Source organism: Perna viridis, chromosome 6, assembly GCF_037379345.1.
Source record: "Perna viridis isolate PV_CMFRI_1.1 ecotype Kerala chromosome 6, ASM3737934v1, whole genome shotgun sequence".
Classification (NCBI taxonomy): Eukaryota; Metazoa; Mollusca; class Bivalvia; order Mytilida; family Mytilidae; genus Perna; species Perna viridis.
Genome location: NC_142450.1, coordinates 2878190 through 2890590, shown reverse-complemented (window position 1 = coordinate 2890590; position 12401 = coordinate 2878190).

Here is a 12401-nt window from a genome sequence, read left to right as displayed (position 1 = left end):
CCCATACTCAATGAAAATCCCGACTTAAAACCATTATACATCGTTGTTTTTTCCGAAATTTGGTACACATAGATACAAATATATAGTTATTGGTAGAGATTCCTCATACTTTGTAAGAAATAATTCCAAATCATCTTCTAAATATACAGAAGAAGATGTTTACGAAATGCTGGAATTTTTAATCGACAACATATTTGTCCAGTGTGGTGGACGTGTTTTTCAACAAACGGTCGGCATTCCAATGGGAACAAATTGTGCTCCTTTACTTGCTGACCTATTCCTTCACTCTTATGAGGCTGACTTTATAGCTGATCTGATCGGAAGAAAAATATCGTTTGGCTAGATCCATTAATCTCAGTTTCCGCTATATATAGATGACGTATTATCTTTAAACAATCCTAATTTCGGGGATTTGATACATCGCATCTACCCCAAAGAACTTGAGATGAAGGATACTACAGACACTGTGAAGTCGGCCTCGTATCTTGACCTACACTTAGAAATCAATGGTAAAGGAAAACTATTGACCAAACTTTACGACAAACGTGATGACTTTTCATTCAGAATTTGTCAACTTTCCTTCCATCTGTGGCAACATCCCTTCAGCACGTGCGTATGGAGTGTTCATATCATAACTCATACGTTATGCCAGAGCTTGCCGAAACTACGCAGACTTTTTGTATCGCGCTAGAACTCTAACCAATAGGCTTCTGGAACAGGGTTATGTTGCTACAAGATTGAAGTCATCACTACAGAAGTTTTATGGTCGTCATCATGAACATGTGGATCGTTATGGTGTACCCATCAGCACCTTGAAAACTGATTTATTCAACGTGTCATAGTTTTCCTTTTCTCGTTTGTCTACCCCGGACTTGACTTTTTATGAGCAACTCGGCGGGTGTTTCTAGAAAAGCAGAGGACGCTTACCCTACCGGTGCACCTGGTCCATGCTCCCAGTTTTTAGTGGAGTCCGAGTTGCTCAATTGCTTTTGTTACTTTGTTTGTATGATTTTAGTTACTTTATGTTCCTTGTTGTGTATGTTTGTTTTCCATGTCTGGTTTTTTGTCCCTGGATTACATACTTTTGATTACCGCTATAACCGTGGTTCCCTTGATTACTCTTTCACCTAATTGGAATTCACATATTTATAACTTTGGCGCATTAGGAAGCTATTACACGATACAATTGTAATATACAAATTAAAGCTTGTTTGAAGTAAGGTATTTGAAAACAAAATGCGAATTACTGGTGAAAGGGAAGAAAATAAGGAGTTCCGAAAATTCCCCCTTTATGAAAAACTCATTACTGTCACAATGAAACTAAAAAATAAGCCCCAGAAATGACGAGGTATGTTGAATACAGAGGTAATCAAAACAATAGTATCTAACATGTCTACCTATTGTACATCGTTTGTATGCAAAATAACATTTTGGTTCATGGGTAGGGATGGCAATTTTCACCTACCCTGACTTTGAACAGTTCAAATATTAATTACTTGGGCTCATTTGAAAGCTAAATATAAATGTAATATTTCACACAAAAGCTTGTTTGTACTAGGGCATTCTGAAAAAAATGACATTAAAAGGAAATTTAGAAGAAATTCTGAAATTTTGCAAATTCCCCTTTTTACGATTTTATAGTAATTACAGCTACAAAAATGATAGTCAAAGCGCCTGTATTGATCAGATATGCTGTGTGCGTCATTACCTTATGAATGCCTAGAATTTTAGTTTTGGTTATGTCAATTTATATGAGAGATTTTTCGGTAAGAAATGGGTACAACATTTCTATCTTACTCCACAACCCTAAGTATTATTGCAACTCCCTTGATACCATTGTAAAACTGAGACATTGGGCTACATGTTGATACCTATATACGTTAATTTACTTCGTTTTGTAGAAGGAAGAAATTCGATGACTGAAAAAAAAGGTAAAAAATGGACGTTTGTCTCAACGAGGTATAAAATGTAGCCAAAACATAAAAATGCTTCATTATATTTTTAGCGACCAAAAGATTAGTAAATCGGAAGTATAGAGGTAGCTGAAAATTGTATTTTTGGTTTGATGAATGGTGGGAAGGGTTGCTCGGGGTTCATCGCAGCCCACGTACTAATACTAGTGAAATAATCTTAGTTTTAAACGAGATTGAGGAAGTTAAGAAAAAATAGAAGAAACAATAGATAGAAAAACTAGAGGATCTATCATTCTTGCACACGCAGAACACTGTAATGGCTTTGCGAAACTGACAAAATATTGTCTAGTTTTAGAAAAGCGTTACTTTAAAATTAAGTGCATTACAAAATTGTGCATTGAAGGAAAAGATGTCACCTCATCTGCAAATATTTCAGAAGCCGAAAGGCAATCATAATCTAAACTCTACTCTACTACAAATATAAATGAGTCGGATGTTCTAGAAAATTTCTTCATCAATAACGCAATTCTTACATTTGTAAAGATGTTAAAACACATTTGATGCAACCATATCAAAATTAGAATGTCTGAAAGGTTGAAAAATCTTAATATCAATAAAAATCCCGGAAGAGATAGACTCACTGCATAGTTATTTATTTTTTTTTCGGTTAAGTTAATATAAATTAATATGTAATCAAAAGTTTTGAATAATCCTTTGTTACTGGATCTCTCTTCACTGATCAAAAAGGAGGGGGGCGGGTACTAGCTTTGGTTGTTAAGAAATATAAAGATAGAGCTCATCTTAACAATTAGCATCTATTATCACTTTTGAATGTAGATTACAAAAAACGCACATAGGATGAAGCCTCGCTTGCCTTCCCTTATCAATCCTGAACAAACACGATTTGTAGCTGATTGCTTTATACATGTACATGTGTAGCATACAGCTATCGTCTTATTGGAGACATCATATTTTTATACTCAACTATATGGAAATCCTGGTCCCATCTTATAAAATGATTTTGAAAAAGCCGTCGACCCCGTTAAACGGAGCTTTCTTCAAATGACTTCATTATATTTTATTTTTTATGACGGGGTTAAACTTTTGTGCATCGATATTTCCAGCTATAGCTGTGTCGTAAATAATGGACACAGCTCAACCGCTTTCTCAAATAAAAAGAAGTGAGACAAGGATGTCCGCTTTCTCCTGTCCTATTTTTTTTTGCTGCTGAGATTCTTGCTATTTAAACAGGAATGATGAATCCATATTTGGCAATAACACAGTTGATGCTGAAATCAGTATTCACAACTTGCTGATGACACCCCCTGCTTTCTAAGGAACATACAGCAAGAGAGATTTTTGAATTAATTTATATCTGGACTTAAGATGAAACTAACGAGCACTCATGCAGTGTGGATTGGAAGAGATATATTTAATAAAGAAGGATCACTGCAAATTAAATGGACCAGATCTTTAAAACATTAGATTGATTTTATGATGCTATTGATAATGATTCATAGAAAACTTAGACCCGGGTATAGAAAAGATGAACAATATTATAAAATGTTGAAACACAAGACACCTCTCACCTTTTAGGATAGATAACAGTCTTAAAATCATTAACTATACCCAAACTTATTCATGTGATAGGTTCAAATAATGTAGCTTTAGAATATGTAAACATGATTCGAAAGAACACCAAAGATTTTCTTTTCAACTGCCTATAAAACATGGAGGACTAAATGCTCTAAACTTTGAACATCAGCTCATAGCATCCAGAATCATGTGGGTCAATCGATTTTTTAACGATATTAATGCTAATTAAAAACATGTCCCAGAGGCCTTTTTACATTTTGTAATCTTAAAGATAGTTTATACATTAGATGCTCACTAGAGAATATTGATTGACTGAGTGATTTTTTTAAACGTCCTTGACTACTTTGTCGGGTTTCGCACGGACGACAGAACCTTAATTTTAAACTACCTCTTTTTATATCCAAATATTATCGTCATTAAAATCACTTAGAATCATTTCCGCCGATCAAAGCTTTAAGAATGTCTTTGGTTAATCCCCAAGTCAAGATTGAGTACTACAACGGATCTTTTACAAATCATGCATGGGTTTCTATGGGCATGGAATTCATTAAAGATATCGTGAATGATACATAAGAATTCATGTCTCATATAGATATAAGCAAAACATGTGATATGCATGTTACATTTATAGATGTGCTGTCATTCAGATTAGCTATCTCAAGACCGTAAATAGTTGTCTTATTACAAGAACCACTTTCAGTAGACAGTCAAACTTTTGGAATTGTCTTTAACCACGAGAGAAAAAAATCTGCCCTTTAAGAGAGTCATTGCTTTCAATACAAGGTAATGTTCAATGCTAACCGATCATTTCATGTAAACTTTCCGTTCTCATACAAGCAAGAAACTCACGTAGAACACATGTACACGTGCATGATATTTAAGAGGTACATTTTTATCTCGTATGAATCTAGAACTAAGACGATATGACAGTAAACACTGTACAGATCTGAAGCATAACGTGGCGTATAAAATATATAATTATGCAAATCATATGCAAATATAAAGTACTGAAACTACGAGTGCAAGAAGTCGCTAACAATCTTAGCGACTTAAAAATGGGTTCCATTTATTATTTGCGCTCATTTTTTTTGGCAACTTGCTTACAAAAGGGTAGCATAATCACCGAAATCATCTCGATGTATCACTCACTGTATCGTGTATTTTTTTAGTAGGATTACCGCCTCGTGACATCGAAAGCAAGGACATTAAAAATTTTAAATGAAACTTTGCTTGGAAAATGACATAAAAATTTCGGTGAACCATTTCGTGGGAATGGTGCCAGCCTGTGGTCTGGTTATATTGCTTCTTGTAATTATCATTCTGTTTGGCTCTTTTTGGCCATGTGTAAAAATCATAGAGCTACATCTACACCAGGGCTTTAAAAGTAAAGTGCACGACTAGTGTTTTCTGCACCAAACATAATTGCTGAAATTATATTCTAAGTCTTTGGTGTTTATGTACGTATGTCTGGGACTAGGCGCCTAAGAAACTAAGCTATTTGAATGACACATAGGTGTATCTGCAATAATTTAGCACTTGAGGTACATATGTAAAGCTTATCAACTGAGGAATGTAGCTAGTTGAGAGCACATTTATCTAAGGATATGATTCAATGATTATGGCTTAAGTTTAAATGATTTGACAGATGGTTTCAGCATGGAGATCAATAAATTAATTTCGACATGAAAATTTAGAAACCGGGATAGGCCAACTAGTAGTTTGTTATTCAATTACGCAGTATGTCGGAGAGTTTTGTGTTCGATGTAAAACGACACTGAACCTGAATTTTATTCAAACTGGTGCACTGCTACGTTGCATCATGAATTTGGTGTGTTATGTAATGCTCTTCGTAATCAGAATGGTAAATTTAAAAATAAATCTAAGAGTTCAATAATATACCATTTACAGCAATAAGCTTGTGTTTAGATGTCTTTGGATTCATTCCCCATACTTTCTTTTTATCCTCTATTTTTGCCATTTAAGGATTATTTGGGGCATAAAAATTTAAAGAACGATATACATTGATTCAGTACGTGAGTACTTTGATTGTGGATAGTGACAAGATTTAAAATCGAAAAGTCAATGATCTAAGAAGCTCAGAGAAGAGAAACCAAGGCTTTTGGATGTTTTGAGCTTTGAGAAACTTGTTTGCAGTTCTGATCAAGTAATATCTTTATTATGTTTTGAGCAGGTCCCTGGATTTTTCTGAAGATTATTAATTTTTTCTTCAATGTGCTAAACCTTATTGTATGTCTGTTTTTCTGATGTTGAGCAGAACTCTGTAAAATATTTCAACAAAATGTCAGGGTCTATATTACTGTCAAGTTTATCTTTATCAACTTCTCGTATGGATTTTACAAGTACTAATAACTGTGTTTACAAGTGACCAATTTTCCGTTTTGATTTTTGGCGCGCCAGTCAAACACAGATGCACAGAAAGCCTTATTGCGTAACGTCTGTTTTCGAATTTTCTCCCTAAAAAGTGTTTATTATATGGTCATCAATAATTATTTAAATTCGTATGTTTTTTTTTCGTATCCAACATGCCACGATGGTAGATCTTTCTAGCTATTCAACACTAGACTGATTCCCGATCGCAATATTCAGTATGTTACACATATACAAATATACATGTACCATCTCGTGACAGTGTATGGGTAGTAGCTAATGGAATGTAGTCCCGGTAACCAAGACACCAACAATTGTAACTTCTCGTTAAACTTACACGGAAGAAAAACCTCGGAGGCAGTAGGCTGAAGAATCTTTCCGGAATTTGATTGATCAGATTCTAAAATTATAGTTTTACTGGTTGAAAATTTTACCATTACTTTTTTCCGTAGCTCCTCGCTTCGCGTCAAAATTCTCGACAGAGTTATTGGTCTTTACTCCTGGTGATATCTAACCAAAAATTGTAGCGCCACCTGGTGGATAGAACTACTTTGAATCGCGTAAGACTACAATTCCGGCAATTGTTTAAAGAAGAAATTCTCCTTTCTGTATCCGAGGTTATTTTTTGTGTAGCGGAAATGACCGACTAGTTCCGATTGTAACACCTTAAGAGAGATATCCAGAATGTCCGCTCCATATGAGCATTCCGTCCAGTCAGATTTTCTCTTGGATCCCATAGGCCTGTTTAATTTGACTTCGTCTCAAAAACGCGGATAGACACGTGAAGAAAGTTTGTCCGGACATCTCCTCCTGCAGTATTTGGGCTAGACCTTTTAGATTTTGTATTATATATATGTTTATACATTTGTACATATATTGAAAACAGGCTTACCTCTAGTTTTACTTGATTCGCAATTAACAATTATATCATTGAAATTAAATTAATCTATCAATGGTATAAAATAAAATTTGTTTTGAATTTGTTTTTGGTTGAGTACGGGTTGCTCATATACTTTTTTTTTGTCTGTGCTTTTCTGGTTGATTCATGCTAAATTTCGAGCACGATTCATTAGAAGTTCGCGTCTGATTCTGTAATTTTTTTAAGCTACAGCGTCCGTCCGTCCTTCCATTTGGGTTTGTGGACGTAACGCCGTTACGAAAATGATGTTTTATACGTACGTACATTAGAATGGTCTATATATACACATCGTGTCTCCTACACAGCTAATTTGATGCATGATTTTTTAGTTATGACAGAAGAATTTGTAACTGCAATTCATTTGAAAACCACTTTCCTGATTTTTGTTACATATGTACCACAGAACAATTTAATCGCTACAATGATACCCTCAACCTTCACTTCAAGTGTTTTCAATCTTTCCCTGTATACAAGTACATGGACGTAAAACAGTCAAACGAGGAGGGCAGTATTGGAAGGCGGTCCATAGATCGATTAACCGATAGAGGCAGTACTTGAAGGCGGTTCCTTGGTCGGTTAACCGAGTTGGTCCGTTGATGTACATATATATGTCTCAGAATGTGACGACTCTATTCGCTACATTAATACATCCCAAGTTATGCCCTTTGGATTGAAATTCGTTCAGATGTTCGTGCGTCGCATAAAAATCTAAGTGTTAATTTATGTTTATCTCCATTTACAAGGTACATCAGTCAATCGGGTGCATTAGATGAATACGTCATACTTGAAAAAATGCGATGACGCAAGAGAGACCGCTGAACAATTGGGCTATTTTATAATTTCCCCCAGTTACATTTCAGTGAAACAATGTTTTCTTTTAATTTTGTTTTCTTTCCTAGCTATATTTGTGTTAAAGATGTAACATTTACAACTCATATATAACAAGAACAAGTATTGTGTATATTTCGAAGAGACAATCCCATCTGAAAATGTCAGCCCAAAGTCACCACCCATTATTCCCCAAGGAACGATAATCCTCACACCAAAGAGTAGGCTGTAGCTGCCGCCAATGCATCATTATACACAGGTACAGGGAATGGTTTGTACTGGAAATGGTTTGCCCCTATATATACTCGAATAACATAAACAAATAAATTAAAGATTGGTTCAGAACTTAAAAATATCACTAATTTGAAACTTGAAAATTTTGATCGATTTGAGGAAAGTGGCGGGGTTAAAGTACTTTGTGTGATCACAACCCTCCCCTTTAAAATCTGGCAACCACGGAAAAATATTACACAATTAAAAATAAGGATAAAAAAGATTTAAGTCCCTTGTTACAATGGAAATAAAGAAAGTGTAAAATCAGGGAAGATAACGTAAGCATAGAAGCATCTGAAAATTTCCCAACGATGATAGAAATGTTAAATTTGCGAACCAAATTTTTGGTTGGTGACTTCGCGGGACTCGCACTCGTACCGCTGTGATATCTATGGCAGCACCGCCTGCACTAAGTCCAGCGTCCATCCGAAGAAAATAGCAGAACAACGCTTCGTGATCAGTTACAGTTGATTTCATTGCACATAACGAAACAGTGTATTATAGTATCCTAATTAATTGTGTCTTAGTTTCAGCCAGAAATATATAGGTCTGAAAATCATTGGTGTGGTTCTCGATTGCTTTGTAAAGCGTTCGTTCGCTGAGGCATATTACGATCGGTTACTGCGTGCTTAAGCGGCAGAGAATTTTTCAATTGCCAAGATTCCTTGTATTACACATTATATCTTGCTCCAGAGGGATGCGACGAGCAGCTTTTTGATTTGGCGATAGGTCTCTCTTTAAACCAGCGTTCATATGAATATCTTTAATGCAAGGAAACAGTAAAAAATAATTAGAACTTCTGCCTCTTGATATTATTCAGTTATAATTGCAAATAAAAAATTGGAGTACATGATATCAATTAAGCCTTAATTTAATATACCTGTATATGGAGTCCCTGTTCATCACGAGGTACAAAAAATGTGTTTTAGCGAAAGGGTGGTTCCACAGAGAAACGGATAAACAGAGAATTGTAAGAATAACATCGACCTTCGGAGGTAGTATTAAGAATTAATTGGAGCTCTGCATAAGACATGACACACTTTTTATGAATTCCTCGTTTTGTTGATATAAAGGAAATTAATGCGTCAAACCCGAAAAATTTTACCGGATCTATAGAATTAATGCAATCGCAATCTTTTAGTGTGCCTTCTTATAGATAGAAACAAACTTTCCCATTTGTAAAGCATATTTACTCCTTTTCAAATGTTTGGCACACCTATAATTTCTTCTTTAACTAAACCATTGATCCAATCCTCTCTAAATGTTTTATTGACTAGGCTTTGTTACAACCCCCATTAAAACCATCTCTCAAATCTACTAGTCTTAGTACTAGATGTCGAAATTTGTAAGGCTATGCACATTGACTATTATAATCAGGAATTAAAACGTATGACAAGCCAATGTGGACAAAAATCAATATTGTGTAATATTAGAAAATTAATTTGTAATATTACAAAATCATATTTTTAATATTAGAAAATATTTTTTTTAATATTAGAAATTCATTTTGTAATATTAACAATTCATTTTGTAATATTACAAATTCCTGATTTAATAATATTATAAATATCACACATTTTGTAATATTACAAATTGAATATGTAATATTAGAAGAAGAATTTGTTACATTAAAAAAATCACTTTTCTATATCGCAAAATCAGTCACATTTTTTAATATTACAAAATGATTTTCTAATAATAAAAAATCGTAACTGAATACGACAAATCCTTTTTCTAATATTAGAAAATCAATTTCTAATATTAAAAAATCGTTTTTAATATTAGAAATTCAATCGATTTTTTAATATTAAAAATGAGTTTTGTGATATTAGAATTATTTGTAATATTAAAAAATGAATTTGTAATATCAAATGATCATTTTTTAATATTTGATATTAAAAAATTATTTTTTGAGATCAAAAAATTGTTTTTTAATATATGAAATCTAATTTGTAATATTAGAAAATGAAGTTGTAATATTTAAAAAAATCATTTTTTAGTATTAGAAAATACTCATTTTCTGTCCCCTTTGGCTTTGCCTTTATTTAACATGATTGATTTGTTAGAGGTACTATTGTACAATTGGTCCTTTGCAGTTTTAAATCATGGCAAAGTACTCCTGTACCGAATCAATTTGTATTGATCGTTTCAATTTTTACGCCTCAAATAATTGTCAAATTACAAAAAATATGGGATACACCGAAAGTACGAGGACCGAATTCAAACTTATTCAAACGCAAATTAAGTTTATTGCTGTTTATAGTTAATTTTTATTTTTAAATTAACCATTCTGATTACGAAGGACATTAATAGAAATACACACCATAATTCATGATTTATATTAGCAGTGCGCCAGTTTTCGTAATACTCAGATTCGATATCGGTTTACATGAAACACCCAGAATGACACAAAACTCTTCGATGTACTGCATAATAACGACAAACTAGTAGGCCATTCCCAGTTTTTGATTTTTGTCCTTCTCAACTAGCTACGTGTTTCAGTTGATAAGTTTATTAGCTCAAGTGCTACAAGTTATTCCATAGACACCTGTTTATATACGTGTCATGTAAAAGTGCACCTAGATTTAGAGACACGTACTTTCACATAAATGCCAAAATCTTAGAATATAATTTCAACAATCATGTCTGGTGCAGGAAATAATAGCCATGCACTGTTAAGGTGCTTGCGCAACTACAAATCTGTGGGGCCAAGATAGCCATATAGAATGATAATTACAAGTAGCAATATCCCCAGTCCACAGACTGACACATTCCCCGAGAAATGCATTACCGAAATTCCTATGCTATCGTCTTTGCAAAATTTAATTTTTATTTGTCATCTCCGAGCTTCCGATGCCACAGGGCGGTAACCGTAATAAAAATACACGATACAGTCGGTGATATATCAGGATGGTTTTACAGGTTATGCAACCTTTGTTACCTGCATGAAATATCTAAAGACAGCTCTTCTAACAATCGGCAATTTCCGCTACACTAAAAATAACCTCAGAAGCAGACAGGTGACCCTCTTCTTGGAAAAAAATGCCGGAATTGTAGTCATACGCGAATTAAAATAGTTATATCCACCAGGTGGCGCTAAACTTATAGTTGGGTAGTACTAGAAATAAAGAACAACAACTCATCCAAGAATTTGGGCGCGAAGCGATGAGCTAAGAAACAAAGTAATGTTAATAATAAACCAGTTAAACTATAATTTTAGAATCGGATCGGTCAAATTCCGGACAGATCCAGGTTACAGACCACCAATTCAACCAATGAGCATTTGGAACGTACGCAAAAATAGTCCTACGCAGAAATTACCCCTGTTCCTCATAGTGCTGTGAAAAAAGTTTTCATCTTATTTAAAAAATTGAAACAGTTTCTGAAAGGAAAAACATTTCTGTACATTTTATAGGTGCATTTTGCTTCTTGTGATGTGAAGCCTAATCTTCATAATGATTTTAAATATACCCCTATCTTGTGAAAACACTGGGATTTTCCATGCTATTTATAGACCCTTCACTTCCGGTGACCAGTACTGCACTGCAAGTCTGCTAACCCCACATGCCATTCTGAGGATTGTGAGCTGACATATGTAGAATCATGCTGATATATAGTCATCTGCAGGTTAAAGTTAAGGTAAAGTCCAGAGAAGCCATTGAATATTGTGAAATTAGCATAGAAGCCTATGGGAAGTGGAATTAGTGGTTTTTAGCCTCCATCCGCCTATTGCCTCCGAGGTTTTTCTTTTGTGTATCTAGAAAGACTGAGGTGACCCGATTGCTTTTCCAATTAGTACTTATTATTACTATTTATATTTCGATCCTATGATCATCCTCCCAAGTAAGGGTTTTGAGTCCACCCTCGCTCCCTCAAACCCCTGACATCACTCATTTCTATTTAGCGGGTATCGTCCAGCCAATTCCGATTGGTTGCTTCTCCGGATGCGAAACGCCAATGAAAATCGATTTATCATAAAATGTCCGTGGAAAGGTAAACAATAATATAAGGTAATGGACGATCCGATAAAGTTACCGAAAGTTGTATTATGTCACATATGATGTAATATGAGCGAAAATGATAACTGTAGTTTCTGTTTAGAGTCTTTACTTAAAAACATGACGATATGTGTAGCAATTTTGTAAGTTACATAGAAGAGTTTTGATACGAGTGATTTGATTGGATTTTGGATCCGGGTTAAATTTAAGTATCTCACTAGATGGCGCTGGACGATACCCACTAGATATGAATTAGTGATGTCAGGGGTTTGAGGGAGTGAGGGTGGACTCAAAACCCTGACTTAGGAGGATGTCCCATGATTATCACGTAGGGTTTTCATTTCTAGTTTAACATCAAATGGTGCATTATGCGTCTAAAAATAAATAGGCAACTTGAATATACGACACTGAACGACTGGTTTCTTCGAGTGTTCTTCTGAATTATATTTAGAAAGCAAACCAAAATTGAATAGTTAACACGATACA